The sequence below is a fragment of the Panulirus ornatus genome, chromosome 46, assembly GCF_036320965.1.
Source record: "Panulirus ornatus isolate Po-2019 chromosome 46, ASM3632096v1, whole genome shotgun sequence".
Taxonomy (NCBI): domain Eukaryota; kingdom Metazoa; phylum Arthropoda; class Malacostraca; order Decapoda; family Palinuridae; genus Panulirus; species Panulirus ornatus.
In genome coordinates this window covers 3986677-3992795 of record NC_092269.1, presented here as the reverse complement: position 1 = coordinate 3992795, position 6119 = coordinate 3986677, and the positions used below count along the sequence as shown (strand labels likewise).

The 6119-nt window shown below is 51.4% G+C and overlaps 1 protein-coding gene across 2 annotated transcripts in view; it reads right to left on the bottom strand.

Annotated features, from left to right (window-relative positions):
- The window catches only part of Lk6 (Lk6 kinase), a 501002-nt gene that overhangs the window by 230334 nt on the left and 264549 nt on the right, over positions 1–6119 (bottom strand). The window lies entirely within an intron of this gene.

Below are 6119 nucleotides of genomic sequence, written 5' to 3'. Positions count from 1 at the left end.
TGCATGCGTGGCCGCCTAAGAGAGAGAGAGGGAGGGGAAAGAAGGAGCAGCACTGGTGGTCATGCCTCTTTTGCACACACACACATACACACACACACACACAAATCGTCCTGACTGGGGACTGACAACGTCCCTTCTCGCTTAGCTGGACGACGCTGCCTTCAGCGCGCCGCTCATTCCCCTCCTCCTTCCTCCCCCTCCGCATGCTCTCCCTCCCACCACCTCCTCCTCCTCGTCTTCATACTCTCCCTCGCTGGGTACAACAGAGCATTGCTGAGGCACGTATCCTCTAGACGGCCATGGTTTCCTGGTCGCCCCGGCTCCCCCACACACGACGTCAGCACGCGCATCAAGGTGGCGGCAGAGTTGAGTTGGCGGCGTGGCTTTCGTACCGCTTACGCCAGCAGTAGCCTCCTCAATCTCTCTCCTGAGGTGACAGCAAAGAACTGCAGCTGCTGTAGCAGCACTAGCAATGCCACGGACGACCTATGCAGCGGAGGAACGTCAGCGTCAGCAGCAACAGGGAAAACGAGAAAAAAAAATATATCCTCTAGCGTAAAACAGCGACATGAGAAACGTGTACTAGAAACGCAGGAATAGGGTTGGTGATTGGGAGAGGGAAGGGAGATGGAGGAGCAGCAGAATCAGATGAAGCAAATACAGCAGCAGAACCCCGTGTGAGCTGCAGCAGCAGAAACGAGGGAAACTGGCCTTTGAAAGATCTCAGTCCATGACAGTGGCTTCCAAGTCTCCCAGCGCCTCGCTAACACCAATCACGCTAAACAAACTCGACCCTTCGCACCCGTCTTGCTTCGTGGGAGGGGAGTCGGGTGTCGTACCGTCGTGCTCAAACCGTACCTTCGTGTTCCAAGGGATCTTACCTTCGTGCACAGACCGTACCGTCGTGCACAAGAGGATCGTACCGTCGTGTTCAGACCGTACCGTTGTGCTCAAGGGCTCGTACCGTCGTGCTCAAGGGGGTAGGTGGGGGGTCTCAAAACACAGAGCGGAACACGTGGGACGCGCGAGGCACCTCCTCCACCACCACCACCACTCTGGGGGGCGCGTCAGACGATATAACAACAAAATCATCCTTTTCCCCTTACTTATTCCCCTCCCCTCCCCCCCTCCACCGTGACGCGGACATCAACAAAGGGGGACGAGAACTCCCTGGGCCAATGTGACTGCCCCACCAATTGGAGTGAAAATAAAAAGCACAGTCCGACCGGGACGCCGCCGGTTCCGCGACAGCCCAGCGGGTTTATATTAAGACCGAAGGTCGAGCGAGATCGCGACGAATGGCCCCCCTGATGTCTCCCCCTCCCCCATCCAACCTCGTGTGTTGAGGTGGGGGGGGGGGATGTCCTGACGTCAGAGATGTGACGCCACAGTCTGACGTCAGTCAACAACCCGAGGAAAGAAAAAAAAATGGAAGACTCGGTTATTGGCAACGGTTGGAGTAACTAATTCACCCGTACACAGGAAAAAAAGATGTATATTTGGCTCTGGTTCTAGGAAAGCACAGGTATACTGGCCTCAAATACACAAACACACACACACACACACACACACACACACACACACACACACACATACACACACACACGCACACACACACACACACACATATATATCCGTAACCTGTAAGAAGAAATCGCTTCTCTCCAGTGCTATATATACATTAATGCAGGAGGGTGAAGGGCGTGCGCGGGATAGAATGAACTTGAACGATGTGGTATGCAGGGGGTCGGCGTGCTGTCAATGGACTGAACCAGGGCAACGCAAGGCGAGGCGTCCGGTGTAAACCACGGAATGAAAGGTTTGTGGGGGCCCTGGCTGTGGATAGTGGGAGCTGTGGTTTCGGCGCATTCAAACATGACAGCTACAGAATGGATGTGAGCGGATGCGGCCTTGTTCCGTTTGTTCCTGGCACTACCTTGCTAACGCGGTAAACGACGATCGAGAACGAAAGGAAAGAAGGATATAAAGGGGGAGAAAAAAAGAGGCCAACAAGGATAACCAGGACTCACTCTGGAAAAGAGAAAAAAAAAAAGAGAAACACAATCGGGACTTCTTCAACACCAATATGGTCAATTTTAGAGAGAGGCAATTCCAGCAACTGGAAGAGAGAACCCACAATTTCATTACATTCCCGAGAGAGAAACACACACACACACACACACCATGAGAGAGAGAGAGAGAGAGAGAGAGAGAGAGAGAGAGAGAGAGAGAGAGAGAGAGAGAGAGAGATGGAATTCCAACACAATGTTGACCATTTTCTAGCCTCCCTCCACCGAAGACGGTCCAAATACCTGCCTTTCTCTACGCTTGGTATTACACCGTAGTATGTACACACTTCTGTCGTACCTTCATCTGACTGACGGAGCAACGCTATCACGGTACTGCTGGGCTCGACCACTGTCTTCAGCACAACATCAAGTTTATATATAGATAGATAGCTAGATATATAGATAGACAGACAGATAGAAAGATAGATAAATAGATAGATAGATAGATATTACACTCTAATCATCATTATTACTAATATTCAGTACCTAACAGCACTTCATATATCTATTCCTTTATTTATATATATAAAGGAATGGAAATAGATGTTGGTGTGCTGTCGTCTGAACGCGAATCAATCTTAAGTTAGTTTGTAGTTACCCCAAACATTTGTTTACATAATAAATAAATAAGATATCCTTATCATATCCTTATCAGCGAGGAGAAGTGAATTTAGTGCCGTAGTTTTACGTAAAATGTTTTTTTTTCCTTTTGGTTATCTTCAACACTTTTTTTTCTCCCTCCCACTACCTTTATATCTGTAGCGGACGAGAGAGAGAGAGAGAGAGAGAGAGAGAGAGAGAGAGAGAGAGAGAGAGAGAGAGAGAGAGAGAGAGAGAGAGAGAGAGAGGGGGGGGGAGGGGTGCAGAGAAGAGAGACACAGATCTGGGTCAAATATTTTGCAACGTGGACACACAATGCGCGCGCGCGCACCCCTCTCACTGAGGCCAAACAGTAAATAAATAACGAAAAAAAAAAAAAGAGAAAGAATAATAATAATAATAATCGTCCGTGTGGCCGGCCTGTTTGTGAGTTAAGTGAGCCCAGCTCAGCCCAGCCTGACCAAACAACATCGCTCGTTCTCCTTTTTTTTTTTACTCTACCAGTCAGTCGTCTAACCACGAGGTGTGGGGACGCTACAGTAGGCACCTCGAGTCTCAGCCTATTCTCGGTCCATCTGTTGCCCGCGTGCGGGAAGAAGGGAACCCAGGCACGGACAGTGCGCGACCCTCCGAGAAACGGACATGTGACGCGCGCAGGTCACATACGCGTTAATCAGGAGCCGCTCCTGAATGTTACAGCTCTCTCTCTCTCTCTCTCTCTCTCTCTCTCTCTCTCTCTCTCTCTCTCTCTCTCTCTCTCTCTCTCTCTCTCTCTCTGGCCTGGAAACCTACCAACACGCCCCCCCCTTACCCCTTCTCCTCCGCCAAAAAAAAAAAAGATGACAATTCAGAGGGACGCCGATGGGGGAGGTGGTGGGGGTGCTTTTGATGGTTGGGGGGAGGAGGACTCTGTTCCCAGAGAGGGAGGCAGACTCAAGCGCCGGGGAACAAGATAAGACGTAGTGAGAGAGAGAGAGAGAGAGAGAGAGAGAGAGAGAGAGAGAGAGAGAGAGAGAGAGAGAGAGAGAGAGAGAGAGAGAGAGACCCCCACGTTCCCTCCCCTCCTCATCCCCTCACCGGCACCACCACCCCCATGCTCGCTCAACTAGGTCGAGGTCAACTGCTCTGGAGGACTACTCACTGCGTCGCCGTCGTCGTCCAGGTACACACCACGCCCAACGCCTCCCTGGACGAGGGGCAGCGTGTCCATGTCCTCTCAGTGAAGGAGCGACGGAGGCAGAAAGAAAAGGGGAACCAAGTTGTGGCCCTGCGGAACACCAACCCTGTAGCGCCCTGGTGCCTGCCCAAGACCAACGCTGGGACCACTCTGTGGCAGAAGATGAGGAAGGTGAGGAGGAGGAGGAGGAAGGTGAGGGTAGAGGAAGGTGAGGAAGAGAAGGAGGATGGTGAGGGAAGAGGAAGGTGAGGAGGGGGAGGAAGGTGAGGGAAGAGGAAGGTGAGTGTGGAAGGTGACTGGTAGACCTGCCTTGCTTCATACGAGGTCGGAACACAATGTTCAACAGCAGCTCAAAAAAAAATATCTGTTGTTCGAGGCTACGAAGAGAAAAAGAAAAAAGTTTTCTTTACAGCTTCAAAGTGACGTACCGCCCTAGGCTACTCTGGCTTCGGGGGGCCTGTTGTGCACGACGGGTGCCTTGTACGACCCTTGCCACGACGAAGGCTGCCATATACGACCCTGTCATCTACGACGGGTGTTATCTACGACCCTACCACGATGAAAGCTGCCATGTACGACCCTGCCACGACAACGGCTGCCATCTACGACTCTTCGAAGGCGATGGGGGACGGTGCGACGACGTACGCCAAGCCGACACCACGGGGTCAGCACCTCCCCACCACTTCTACTGCGCTGCGCAGGAGGTGGAGGGGGGGGGGGACACCTATAAAAAAAAGGGGGGGGGTGTGGAGGTGGGGTGGGCGGGGGGAGACGGCGGCCTAAGTGGTCCTGGGATCTTGCCAGGGACCTGACACAACATCCCACGAAAAAAAAAACTATTTACAAACCTCGTTATCTGTGCCTCTGGAGGTACTTGGCAGCCACGGCCAAGGACAGGGCTGACCAGTTAGTTAGTTAGCTGCTCCCCCGGCGTGGGGAGAAGGAGGAGGTCCTGTGCATACCAACCACCGGTGTTATGGGGAGAGACTTTTACACTCGTGTCTCCCCAACCCCCAACACACACACACACACACACACACACACACACACACACAAGCACACGCACACACACACACACGTCTCTTAACCTTGTATGTATGTATAACATGTTTTCTCTCCTAAAAATGTACACACACACACACACACTAGCGTATGCCAGGCACCCACTTCATCGACCAGCCTCCCCGACCCCAACTCGAGGGAAGGATGAACAGCTGAGCGGACTGTGGGCCAGAATTCGAACCTGTGCCGGGTTTGATCCCGGGCGGCCCGTGCATGCGTGACAGTCAGTGACGCTAAGCGCTACACCACGGAGATTCGTCCGTCCGTCCGTCCGTCCGTGTGTGTGTGTGTGTGTGTGTGTGTGTGTGTGTGTGTGTGTGTGTGTGTCACTGGACTCCCTACCTCTGCTTCGACAACACACCCTCACACACACATTTCTGGCTCGGGTAATTCCCAAGCTATTACCTCCGACGGAGTCTCGCTTTTGGAGCATAAAAGCAAAAACATCTTGCATAAATAAACGGGATGTATTTACATTCGTTATGCTGGAGGGTGGGGGTGGGGAGGAGTAGGGGAAGCGGGTGACTTAAAACAGCACAACGATTTCCACAGCAGATTTCGTCTGGTGAAGCCACAACAGCACACTCTGGGAATACATTATAATGCTTATTATTCACTTCCTTTTCTTCTCTTCTTTCCTTACTTCGCTGCTTATCTATTTATTAATTTATCTATCTATCAATATATTCTTTCGTTTTTTTTGTCTTTTTTTGGGGGGAGGGGGGAATGTCGGAAAGGACAACACACGGGGGTATGATAAGAAAAGACACGGGGAAAAGGTTGGTGAGGGTTTATGCTATGTCGTTCGGTCAGAAACAACACACACACACACACACACACACACACACACACACACACAAACACATACACTCGCACGACGTGTGTGTGTACACAACAAACGCTTGTTTACTTCGCTAAACAATCGAGGGAAATCTGATTCGCCCGTGTTTACACTCCAGTGAGGCATTATGAACCGACACACTCACAGCACTATAAGGCAATGTTTACTCTCAAAAGTCCTACATCACCAGGTTTTTATTTAAAGACCAAAACACACACACACACACACACACACACACACACACACACACACACAATGCTGTATCAAGAGGTCAGTTCTGGGGTCAAGGATATGCCAAACACTGATGATGCTGTGTCAGTGTGTGTGTGTGTGTGTGTGTGTGGGAAGGGAGGAGGGGAGTCAGGGTGGC